Source organism: Phyllostomus discolor, chromosome 3 (genome assembly GCF_004126475.2).
Source record: "Phyllostomus discolor isolate MPI-MPIP mPhyDis1 chromosome 3, mPhyDis1.pri.v3, whole genome shotgun sequence".
Lineage (NCBI taxonomy): Eukaryota > Metazoa > Chordata > Mammalia > Chiroptera > Phyllostomidae > Phyllostomus > Phyllostomus discolor.
In genome coordinates this window covers 165381761-165394176 of record NC_040905.2, presented here as the reverse complement: position 1 = coordinate 165394176, position 12416 = coordinate 165381761, and the positions used below count along the sequence as shown (strand labels likewise).

Below are 12416 nucleotides of genomic sequence, written 5' to 3'. Positions count from 1 at the left end.
GAGCAAATTAGTTCAATAGGTATTTTTCCAAAGATGATGAAAGCATCATTAAGAAACACATGAAAAGATACTCAACAGGATTAGTCCTTAGAGGAATGCAAATTAAAGTCACAGTGAGCTATATACTTCACAATCACTAGTGCTGTTGATTTAAAGAAAAGGCTTTTCCCTCATATTCCCTGGGCAAGTCTACCTCCTTCCTTCTAAGTGTTTACTTCCCTTGATAGTTTTTTCTTTTTTTCTTCTTCTTCTCCATGTCTCCCCATTCACAATGCAGACCAGGCAAAGGGCCTGGGCTGAGGTGTATATGGGGTGGGTTTACTCTGCCTCCTCTTTCTGCACAGGCAGTATAAGAGCACAGCCTGTGGTAAGCACCAGGAGGCCTCCCTTGATATTTTAAAAAAATCAACATATAATTGGCATATATGAATTAGATTATACCAGTTATGTTATATTGTAGTTTCAGGTGTACAACATAATGAGTCAAAATTTGTTTATATTGTGAAATGATCACCACAATAGGTCTAGTTAACACTCATTACTTCACATAGTTACACATTTTTCCTCTTGTGTTCCATTGCTTAAAAAGAAAAAAAATTCCCCGTAGGTGTATTTCCTTCTTTTCCCCTGAGCCCACCCTGGGAAGCACTAGCACTAGCACATATCACTCTGAGTAGGTGACTGTTTCCCTGGTGACTCTTCCTCCTTGCCTCCCCCTCTCCCTGCCTTGGCCATTGTTTCCAGTTGGAAATGGGCCTTTCTAGCTGATATGTCCATATTTGTGTCCCTGCTCATTTTAAATTTTTTTTTCAAGTTTACTTGCAATTTAATTTTGTATTTGTTTCAGGTGTATAGTTTAGTGGTTAAACGATCATATACTTTACATAGTGATCCTCTCCATATGTCTAGTACTCAACTGGCACCATACGTAGTTATCACAGTATTATTGACTATAGTCCCTATGCATCCCTTCACATCCCCGTGAATGAGGTGTAACTACCAATTAGTACTTCTTCACCCCTTCACCTCTTTCACCCAGTCCTCCAAACCCCCACCCCTCTGGCAACCACCAGTCAGCTCTCTGTGTCTATGAGTCTGTTTCAATTTTATTTTTTTCTTTAGATTCCATGTATCCAGAGGATTAAAAAGCTATGGTACATATATATACAACAGAATGTTACTCAGCCATAAAAAAGAATGAATGTTTTTGTGAACAGCATGGATGGACCTAGCGGGTATTATGCTCAGTGAACTAGTCAGAGAAATACAAATATCATATGATTTCCCTCATATGCTTCCTGGTTCTTGACTGCCACATGCCAGGTCCTTACTTGTGCTGAGCTCAGGAGAGACAGTGGTGAATAAAACATGTGGGCTTTCACAGGGCTTCCGCTGAAGGTGAGAAATGCAGGGAGCCAACTTTGCAGGTAAGAATGTGGATGATCAGCAGGGTTGGTTTGTTTTTGTCTTCTTCTGGATTTCCTGCATAAAAATGTGTAATCTTTTCCTCTCTTTGGGATTGATATGATCTTTTTCCAACTTTTCCTTTTCAAACTCCTTTATTTATTTTCCCTAGTTTCCTACTGGCTGCTTTCTTAATCTGATGAATTATACTGAACTCTGCTTTTTTTCCTACATGCAAAGAGTCCAGATTTAAATATTGAAAAAAAATGGGTAGAAGTAGTCAAAAGGTATAAACTTCCAGTTATAAAATAAATATGTCCTGGTTATGTAATGTACAGCATGATGACTATAGTTAACAATATTGCATATTTGAAAGTTGCTAACAGAGTAGACCTTAAAATTCTCATCACCAGAAAAAAAAGTGTAGTTATGTGCGGTGATGGGTGTTAACTAGACCTATTGTGGTAATTATTTCACAATATACACACATATCTAATCACTGTTATACACTTGCAACTAATATTATATGTCCCAATAAAAATTAAGTTTAATTTATATTTAAAGCCTAAAAAAATGGGCTGATGCTAACCTTGTTTAACTTTTAGCTTCTGCTACAGAATGGTAAAATGGGCTAGGCTATATCATTGTTAATCCAGCTACAGAACCAGCTGACATTTTGACCTCATTGATGGGGCATAGATTCGGATGCCTTACCCAACAAATTACCTGGCAGCAAGTAGAAAATATCCTTGCAGATACTGTTCACCAGAAAGGTGGTCCCCTTTGTCCCATCTGCAGTGAGAATTTAGAGTGCATTCCAACAAGAATTTTTCAGTCCATGCACTGGCCCTGAGGTGTGCAAAAGGAGGCTCCAGCTGGCCAGAGGAGAGCAGACCTTCCATAGAACAGTGTGTGCACTATGCTAGCTCAGCGCCTTCCTGCCAAGTACTCTGGCACTTGAACTTTGGGAATGAAACATTAAGATATTGACTATGCAATTTGCAAAACCATCTAGGTTGTTTGTGAACCAGCTGGTGTTTTTTTTTTTTTTCAATCAAAGAGTTAAATTTAGAAGGAAAAAACATTCAAATGTAATTGCTGGGAGGGGGCTGAGAGAGCCTTCTAGAGTGCTGTAAGTGGTCTATTTTTTGATCAAAGTGGCTGGTATATGGAAATGTAAAAGTTCATGGAGCAAAGCACAGGATTTTTTCACTTATGTTTGTTACACTTCAACTGAAAAATTTTAAAATAGAGATGGATGGTGGTAATGGTTGTACAACAGTGTGAATATACTTAATGCCTCTGAAGTGTACACTTAAAATGGTCAAAATGGTACACTTTATGCATCCTTTAGCACAATAAAAAAATTACAATGCACATGCTTAAATGCAGCTCACTATTATATATTAAAGGATACTAATGCACTTTAATGATGGCAGAGTTATCCTTATGAGTAGGTGGAAAACCACCTCTCTGGCTGGAGAATTTACCTTGAATCTACATTTATTTTCCCAAGTTGCTTCCTTCCCAAGGTCTGTAATCTCTCCTAGAAAATGGAATAAGATCTGCAAGTGTGGCTCCTGACTGCGCCTTCTGTGACCCTGACCCGACCCAACCCACGTACTCTCTCCCGTGCATGCATGCACTTTCAGGGTTGGGGGAAGCTGAACAAAGGCTTCGGGTTCAAGGGGAGGGCAGGGTGCAGAGCAGGGCAGAGAGGAGGGCAGAGCCCCAGCCAGGATCTTCTGGCTTCCCCTCACCTCTCCTCCCCCAGCTGGGGCAGGAGGCAAACTGTAGACGTTTAGATGAGAAAGAGACCCTAGGTCATCAAGTTCTACCTCCTTTTTTAAATTTCATTTTATTTTATTTCTTAATGAGGTAGCAAAGCACAGAGGGGTGAGGGGATTTTCCAAGGTTAAACAGCCAGCTGGAGGCTGAGCCAGGACTAAAGTGTAGGCCCTTTGTTGCTCATTCCTGTATTAGACCTGCAAGCCGAGTGCAGCCGAGTGCAGCCGAGTGCAGCCCTTTTTCTTCGCTACTTGTAGGTCCTTCTATCTCTTCCTCCTCTACCTCACCTTCCTGCCAGGGCATTTTTTAAATAACAATTTTATTGAGATATAATTCACATGTCATAAAATTTGCCCATTTCAAGTGTGCAGTCCAATGGTTTTTGGCACATTGAGAGTATGCCAAATCAACCACCTCAATTCTAAAACATTTTCACCACCTGCTTCCCCCTCCCCTGCAAGAAAACCCTGTATCCATTAACAGTCACTCCTCATACCCACCCTCCCATGTCCCAGCCCTTGGAAACCATGAACCTACATAGAGTTACCTTTCCTACATGTATTGTATAAATGGAGTCATACACAATGTGGTCTTCTATGATTGGCTTCTTTTACTTTGCATAATGTTTTTAAGGTTCATGTTGTAGCCCTGCAGGTCATTATGTGGTTCTTGTCACACTAGATGGAATAAAAGGGTTGAGGGAAGAATGAGGAAGAGAATTCCAAGGGGCACCGCACAGCAACACAATGAAACGAAGGTGAGAATCAATTCCCTCCTCGGTACCACACACCTAGTCAGGCTATTTATATTCATTATCTCATTTCATTTAATCTTCATATCCCTAGAGAATCACTACCCCCAATTTAGATGTAAAACCTAAAGAGGAATTCAGTAATTTTTCAAGGGAATACAGAACAAGGATAGGAATTCAAGTTTGTCTGGCCCCAAAGCCAGTCTTTCACTGCACCAGGCCGCCTCTGGAGCTGTCAGGCTCTGAGGGAGGGTTTTCACATCCATGGTAGGGGGTGACTCCCAGCCAGTCTAAAAAGTGGTGGTCACGGCAATAAATCTCAAAAAATGTAAAACCTCGTTGCCTCTGTGGAGGTGAGCTGGGTGAAAGGGAACAGTGGTGAGAAAAAAATGTCATCTTTCAGATTTTTGAAAGTTTTAATTTTTGAACGATGTGACTCTATTAGTTATTCAAAAGTAAATGTATATTTTAAAATGTACACATTCATTCAGCAAACATTAATGAGCCGCCAGAGTCTAACAGGTGCTGGACAGGACAAAACAGAATGATGGCAAAGACTCTCTCGGAAACACCCCTTTGTTTCTGAGTGTCCAAAAGACCAGCTGAAAGGCCAGCTCCTCTGACACCGGCCACCACTCCCTTAGAAGAAATAATCATCTTCTTTCCTCTCTGCTTTTCTAGAGCATCTACAGTCTGTATCACACTTAACTGATTACCTCTCCCTTCGTTTTGTTTGCTGTTGCTCTAAGAGAGCTCAGTGTATATAGATCACCCTAATTAAGTTGCTACCCCCATTCACACAATTGTCTGAGCTAGTCCCAGGACCCCAGGAATATCTCACTTCTCCACTCCCACTATGCACTTGTCCCCACTGCCACTCTCTAAGGAGGAGAGATGAGCAACCTGACCTTTCTAGAATGAGGTTAATAGTGTGAGTCTGGGTCCACCTCCTACTGTCCTCCCTTTTTTAGATAGGGAACACAATAGACCTCTTTGTACCACAGAATTCCCATCTACAAAGTGAGATAATGACAGGGCTGTTGTGATAATTAGATAAAGTAATACAGAAAGCACTTACAACAGTGGTAGGCATAGAGAATGCTTTACTTGACCTCTGTTAAGTATCGCTATTATCTTTAGTATTTTCTCTACCCCACCCACCTGCTGTCCCCTGCCTCTCAGGTGTAGCCAAACTTAACTTTTTTTAAATTTCGGGAATACATCATACACTTGCACGCATCCAAACCTTTATCTTCCTACTTGGCTGAAGTATTATATACGCTCTTTCTTGTCTTCCTGCCTGTCTCCTAAGACTGGGTGCTGCTCATAACTCTCCATTCTCTTCCTTAATATACTTCTAGCTGAACACTTCGTTTACACGGCTGTCTGCCTTGGCAAACCTTAGCTCTGCCAGACCTGGCCTATGTCATGTTCATCCACTAACCCACCAGGCAGCTGGGCCTGGAGGTTGGTGGGGAGGCTGAGGGGCAAAGGCATGACCATTTTAGACCCAGCCTTTGGGCGTACCTCCAAATGCATTACCCCATTTTGACGTATCTTTTTTTTTAATCATGCTAGGAGCCTCAAAAAATGGAAGTGTGCAGCAGGGGTTCTCACAATTTTTAAAGGGCCAGGTAGCAAACAGGTTAGGCTTTGTGGGACAGATAGCCTCTCTCACAACTCCTGAACTCTGCCTTTGCATCTCCAAAGCAGCTAGCTATGAACATCAAGGGATAGGCATTCCAATAAAACTTTTGGTCTTTATTTATGAACACTAGCATTTGAATTTTATACAATTTTCATTTGTGAAAATAATAATACCTTAGATTTTCTTTCAAATGTTTAAAAATGTAAAACCCATTCTTAGTCTGCAGCCCGACATGAACTGCGGCGGGTTGGAGTTTGGCTTCCAGGGCTGCAGCGGGAGCACTTCTGGCCCACGGGTCTTTTTTCTACTTCTAAGAGACCTTGGGGAAACGGTGTTTCCAAGAACCCTTTAAAAGTAGGGTCAGCATATTTACCAAAGAACACCCACAATTTCAGTAAACGAGGAACAATCTTTTTTAGTATTCTGCATACAACATTTATGTGCCATGTGGAACAGCTACTTCACCAGATGTAAACATTTCAACCCCACTCTCTACCCCCATGACCCTACACCCGAACACCACTGTGCTAGGGCCACCCACAGCACATAAGAATCCACTGGGCATACTCCCAGGAGGAAGCCGCTGTGAGCTCCCAGAAGGCAAGAAGTCTTTACCTGTCTATCACTGCAGAGGGGGCGGGTCTTCCGGGAAGGAAATCTGGCCTGAAAAGGGGCGGGAAGACGACTCCTGGCCAGCCCCAGGACCTCCATCAGTGGGTGTGAGCAAGATGGCGCCAGTCACGTGCAGAGAACCAATGGCTGGCAGGGGCCCCTGTGTAAAGATGGCCCCTGCCTGGGAGTGGAGGAGGGGCGGGGCTGGTGGGGGAGGGGCGGGGCTGGTGGGGGGGAGGGGAGGGCTGGTGGGGGAGGGGAGGGCTGGTGGGGGGCGGCGCGCAAATCTGACTGCATGCCAGGAGAGCCCCAGCCAAGATCTTTCTCCTTGGGATCCCCAGGAAGAATACGAGTTTATACTTTGCAAGCTATACTGTTGATTCTTGGCACTCTGTGATTATTTTCTTGTAGCTTTTCCCCGTTTTAGTAATATTTGTAAATCATAATAATAATTAAAAGTTCCCCAGGCTTATCTCAGTAAAAATTCCCTGGAAGCAAAGAAAAGCTCTGTATTCCTCCTGAGCCTGTTAAAGCTTCCACTAGGGACAGGGGAGAGCAGCAAGGACAGATGAGGGGTGGAGAAAAGGGACACCCCAGGGATGGAAATTTCAGGGACAGAGTCAATGATGCATGTAAATCCCCATCATGAGACTGTCCCAGTCCCCTCTTGGATGATCTAATTGTAGTTTGCATCAGTTTACCACCCCTTCATTACTTGGTTCATTAATCCAAATACTACTTTTCTGAAAGCTTCCTTCTTCCAGGAAGACCCCCTCTCTGCTCCAGTCCTCAGTGTTTTTCATTTTCTAAACTCCTTGGCAAATAATGTCACCTTTCATTTGGCAATGAGTCCTGCACTAACTGGAGATTTTTTTTTGAACTGAACTCTAACTGATGTTCCCTATAATGAAATAGTTCATTTATCTTGTTTTTCAAGGGCCAGGAATAGTCTTTATAATATTCCAAAGTCCTATTTGGTTAAGGGTGTTTTTTTGACCCCCTCAAGTCCCAGCAGCCAACTCAGACAATAACCATATAATCAACTGAAGTATAGAAATGTATGCATGAATATAATTTTTTCTCATTTTATAGTTGCAGGTGGTTCTAAAACAATCTGTGTTAATTATTACAATGAGTATAGTTAGTCTGATTCTTGGCATCGATACCACAGTCACCCTCACTGTTTGGCTTCTTAGCTCATCATTCTTTCTTTTGGAGTTAAGTGAAGTTTTGTTTTTATAATGTATCTGTAAAACTAAGCGTAGTTTTCTTCTATTCTCTGGTAAAGTAGAAAATTGACAAGGCCGCCTTTGGCCAGAAAAAAAAAACTTAATAAAATACATAATAGCCAATATTTATGTGTCTACAAAAGGTTTCAATTTTTAAACTTTGAATGAGCCACAAAATATTAATCTTACCAGTCCCACCTCTCTACCTCATATAAACAGCCTACGGTAAAAATACAGGCATACTTACATTGTTATTAGCACTGCTAATATATCTGTTTGTCTTGCTTTTACTGTGTTAGCAAATCAAGATATCAGCAAGAGAGTGGCTACTGAACCCAATGGGGGATGTGTCTGAGCACCTTTGTTGATATACATTTTAACTTCTGATTTATTTGAAACACTTAAATGAAATTTTATTTTAGGATTTGTTTTCACTGTTTCCTCTGTTCTTTTAAGTCTTTATAGCAGAAGGCACAAGAAAACTCCTGAGAGAGCTTCAATTTACCAGATAATTAATTGTTTAGACAGTACTTAAGTAAGTAGATTATCAAATCTTTTAAGTAATTATTTTTATTTATAAATGGTCAGTTAAAATGATGCATTTGTACATTAGAACCTAAAATAGCAACTTGACATTTGTTTGTACCTCGTAAATATCAAACAGTAAAGCTATGTAGTTACTTTTTCTCCATCAAATTTAACTTTGTAAAAATAAAAATTTTAAACCAGATTTTTCTTGAAATTTTAAGCAATTAATCCTATAAGAAAAATGTGTGATGGTAAGCTATTTCTTTTTCTTTAAATTAATGGAAAAGGGTCAGTATGCTGCTGATAATTTCTACGAGCAGTTAATACTGAAAAGTGATCTATAATTATCTTTAAAATACTTTTTAAAATTTCTCTAGATTATGAGTGCATTTTCTCTAGATTACTTCATTTAACCTGTATTATATTCATTGGTTTTTCTAAATAATGTATGCTTTCCCCTTTAAATGTCAAAACTTTAACATTTTGACAATTTTTATTGGGAAATATCTTAGAATATTTAACTCTTACTGAACAGAGAGAAAGGGACTGGACATGAATTAATCTTTTGTAGACAACTCACCGGGATTACTTGTGAAAATGCATCACTGTACAGTCTTATAAAACAGCAATGCTCCTGGGGTCTCTGTCTTGAATAACACAAACCCACTTCACTGTTTGTGGCTGTGCTGCTTCCTCCCTGCCATCAGCTGTCACCTTTGCTGATCTGCCTTTATGCTGCTTATGATGTGCCACCTTATGGTGTCCTTTTGTCTTCCTAAGAGGTTCAGACTGGCTCCGGATGCTCAGATAGTGTGAGAATGATGTGCTTTGTGAGAGATGTTTGCTACTCAGAAGTTCTGTCACTTATTTCCAGGTTCCAGGCTGTGCTCCTAATTACTGACCTTCTTGGGAACAGTTTACTTGAGAGGAACTAGCAAACTGGCTAGATCCTAAAACTTGGCCTCCTAGTCCCCTCATGGTCAACATGTGCTTCAAAATTCTTCCTACAGAATTCTAAAGCAACAACAGATCACAATTAGATGGTGCTTATTCTCTTGCACCCTTTATACATCAGTCACTCCATCTCTACAATTCTCAGGTTATTTCCAATTGGAAGCCCAGAGGGTAAATGATGTGCTGAACAGGTGCATAGTTGGTAAGTGGCAAAGCTGGGACTCTAACACAGGCAGCCTGACTGTGAGGTCTGTGTTCCTATATGCCACACTTCCCAGGATTCCATCTCTGTGGCCATGAGTGGGAACGGGAATGCATAGAGGAAGATGGCTGGTAATTAAGTTCCACTGCTGCAACCTCAGACATAACCATCTTCCTGAGCAACCAGGTCCAGCACTACCTGCTTTCAAATCTCTCCCGCTGCTCCGATCCAAACTGAAGTTAGCATCGGCTACCAACAATGATGGAGCATTTTCTGTGTGTCAGGCATGGTTTTGGGCATCTTACTAATATCTTTGGTCCTATGATATCATCATCTCCTCATAAGGACTGAAGACTTAGAGACATTAAGTGTCTTGTTGAAATCATGCAGTGATTGGCAGACCCATCACTTTCATTCCTTAAACACCTCAAGGACAAAAGCCTCCATCATTCTCCTATAGGATGAAAGCCAAATTCCTCACTGGCGGGCAAAGTGCCGTGTTATCTCCCCAACCTTATCTCCTGCTGGGCTCCAGTTTGACTCCTCTGTTCTACACTGGCATGTCTGTGCCCTCTCCCCCAACCCACAGGCTCACTCCCAGTGCCCAGCCTTCTATCTCTTGTTCCCACGACCTAGAATGTCCTGTTTTCCCCTTTGTGCCTACTCGAACCTGCGTGAGGTTCACAGGACACAGCTCAGCCTTCCCTCTCCCACGAGGCCCTACCAGTCCCACGTCACCCTAGGTTCCTCACACCAGTCACACACTGGGGCACTGCACATACACAGTTGTTCACCAGATCATGGGGTCAGGCCCACTGACCCACAGCTCTACACTTGACACCTGAGCTGAATATTTGCTTCATATGGTATCATACACAGGGGTGGGCAAAAGTAGGTTAAGTTACCAGCCATCATACCTTAAAGATAAATCACAAGTATATGAAACAATAAGACAAATAATACAAATAAATAATACAGCAATAAATAAATACTAATATAAGAATAAACTCTGTTTTGCATACTCACAACTTTTGCCTACCCCTGTATCCGGAGACTTTCCTGTTATATGTTGTGTCAAGACTTGGGGCAAAAACTGCTTTCCATGGACAAAATGAAAGGCAGATGGTGTTTATCATTGGTGTTTTCTAATAGAGCTCCCACCCCCACAAGTTATTCTGATATATGTAAGGTTATATGTATATGTAACCTTACCACTCTTTTTTTCCTATTATTTTTTCTTTCCATTATGAAAATAATAATGACAACAGACATATTACTGTGTGCCAGATACTTTTCGAAGTGCTTCATGAGTATTAACTAATTTAGTCTTCCTAACAAGCCTTTGTAGTAGGTATTTATTATTACTCTCTTTTACAGATGAGCAGACTGCATCACAGGGAGGTTAAGAAACTTGCCTAAGGTCACACAGCTGGTATTCAAAGCTAGGTATTTAATTATGCTATACTGCCTCACCAATAAAATAATGTATTGGTTTTTCAGATGGTGAAAGTAATGCCTGTGAAGTGTTTTCAAAATCAGAAAATAAGACATAAGCACCACCCAGCCGTGGTAAATGGACAGCAAAACATGTAATAATTTGTTGTAAAATGAGCATGAGTTCCAAGTTCTAATGCTAACAATGCGGGGGCTGGATCACAGGGCTGAGGCTGTGCAGGCGAGGCCCCAACACATAAGTCCGTTCTTACCACACGTCCAAGGGGGAAGAGACGGAAGGCAGGGAGCAAGAACATGCACCTGCTCTGAAAAGGCAAAAAACAAAGTTTAAGGAGAGTATCATCCATAATCCTATAAACCAGGGAAAATTAAAAACCTACTCAAGCAGATATAAATACACATTAGTTCCTGTTTCACAAATGGAAACATACTGTACATCATGGGATTTTTTTGTCCTTAATTCAAAATTTTAAATAGATTTGTTGAGATATAACTTATATACCATTAAATTCCCTTGTTTTCATCATACAAATAATTTTATTTGCAGTACAGAGTTCTGTAAGCATTACCACAATCCTATTTTAGACTCTGCATCACCCCCAAGAAGATCCCTTGTACTCATTTGCACTCATTCTGCATTCCCAACAGTACCCCCTGGTAACTAAGAATTGTTTTATGGACATTTTATATAAATGAAAACATACAGTATGTGGTATTTTGAATCTGGCTTCTTTTACTTAGCATAATATAGTGAACATTCATTCTTGCTGTTGCACATATCAATTCTTTACCCCTTGTGATGGATGAATAATATTCCATTGTCTGTATATACCAATCACATTTGGCCTCTTCATTCAACTGCTGATGGACATTTGGATTGTTTCAAATGAACAATGTTGCTATGGTTATTCATGTACAAATGTTTGTGTGAACATGATGTTATTTCTTTGTGGTAGACATCTAGGAGTGGAATTGTTGGGTCATATGATGAAGTCTCTAAAATGGCTGTGCCATTTTACATTTCCACAAACAATGTATGAGAATTCTAGTTTCTCCACATCCTAGCCAATACTTGCTACTGTTTATGTTTTTGATTATAGCCATCCCAGTGAGTGTGAAGTGCTATGTTGTTGTTTTGACTTGCATGTCTCTAATGACTAATAATACTGAGCATCTTCCCATGTGCTTATTGACCAAATACTTTCTTTGATGTTATGTTTATTCAAAATTTTGCTCATATTTCATTTGGGTTGCATTATTATTGTATTATATACTCCCAGAGTTCTTTATATACTAGATACAAGATCCTTTATTATAATCTATATTTATATAATATAAATATATTTCAATATATTTATATAAATATATTGTATTTAATGTTAAATATATTTATATTATAATATAAATATATTTTAATGTGTTTAATATATACACATATATACAAATATTTATATATATAATAAAGGATCTTGTATCTAGGGTATAAAGAACTCTGGGAGTGTACTTTATATATAAAGTACATATTTGGAAATCATATATATATATTTTTTTTCCTCACAGTGTGTGCCTTATCTTTTCACTTTCTCAATGGTATCTTTAGAAGCATAAAGGTTTGGAATTTTGATGTAGTCAATGTCAGTTTTTTCTTTTATCACTTGGGCTTTTGGTATCGTATCTAAGAAGTTTTTGTGTAAGTCTGCATTGTTTTAGAACCAACCTGCCCCCATTGCCCACTTGTCAGTTTGTCTTGGACATCTTTGTACCTCAATAATCACAGATTTGCATCATCATCCTTCCTGGCTTTGATTTTTGGAAAGAGGAGAGGAAACAATAGGGCCAGACTAG

The 12416-nt window shown here is 40.0% G+C and overlaps 1 non-coding gene across 1 annotated transcript; it reads right to left on the bottom strand.

Annotated features, from left to right (window-relative positions):
* Window positions 1–252: 252 nt before the first annotated feature.
* Window positions 253–384, bottom strand: LOC114514559. Its single transcript, XR_003686079.1, has one exon. It is a non-coding gene; the product is annotated as a small nucleolar RNA SNORA51 (small nucleolar RNA).
* Window positions 385–12416: the final 12032 nt, after the last annotated feature.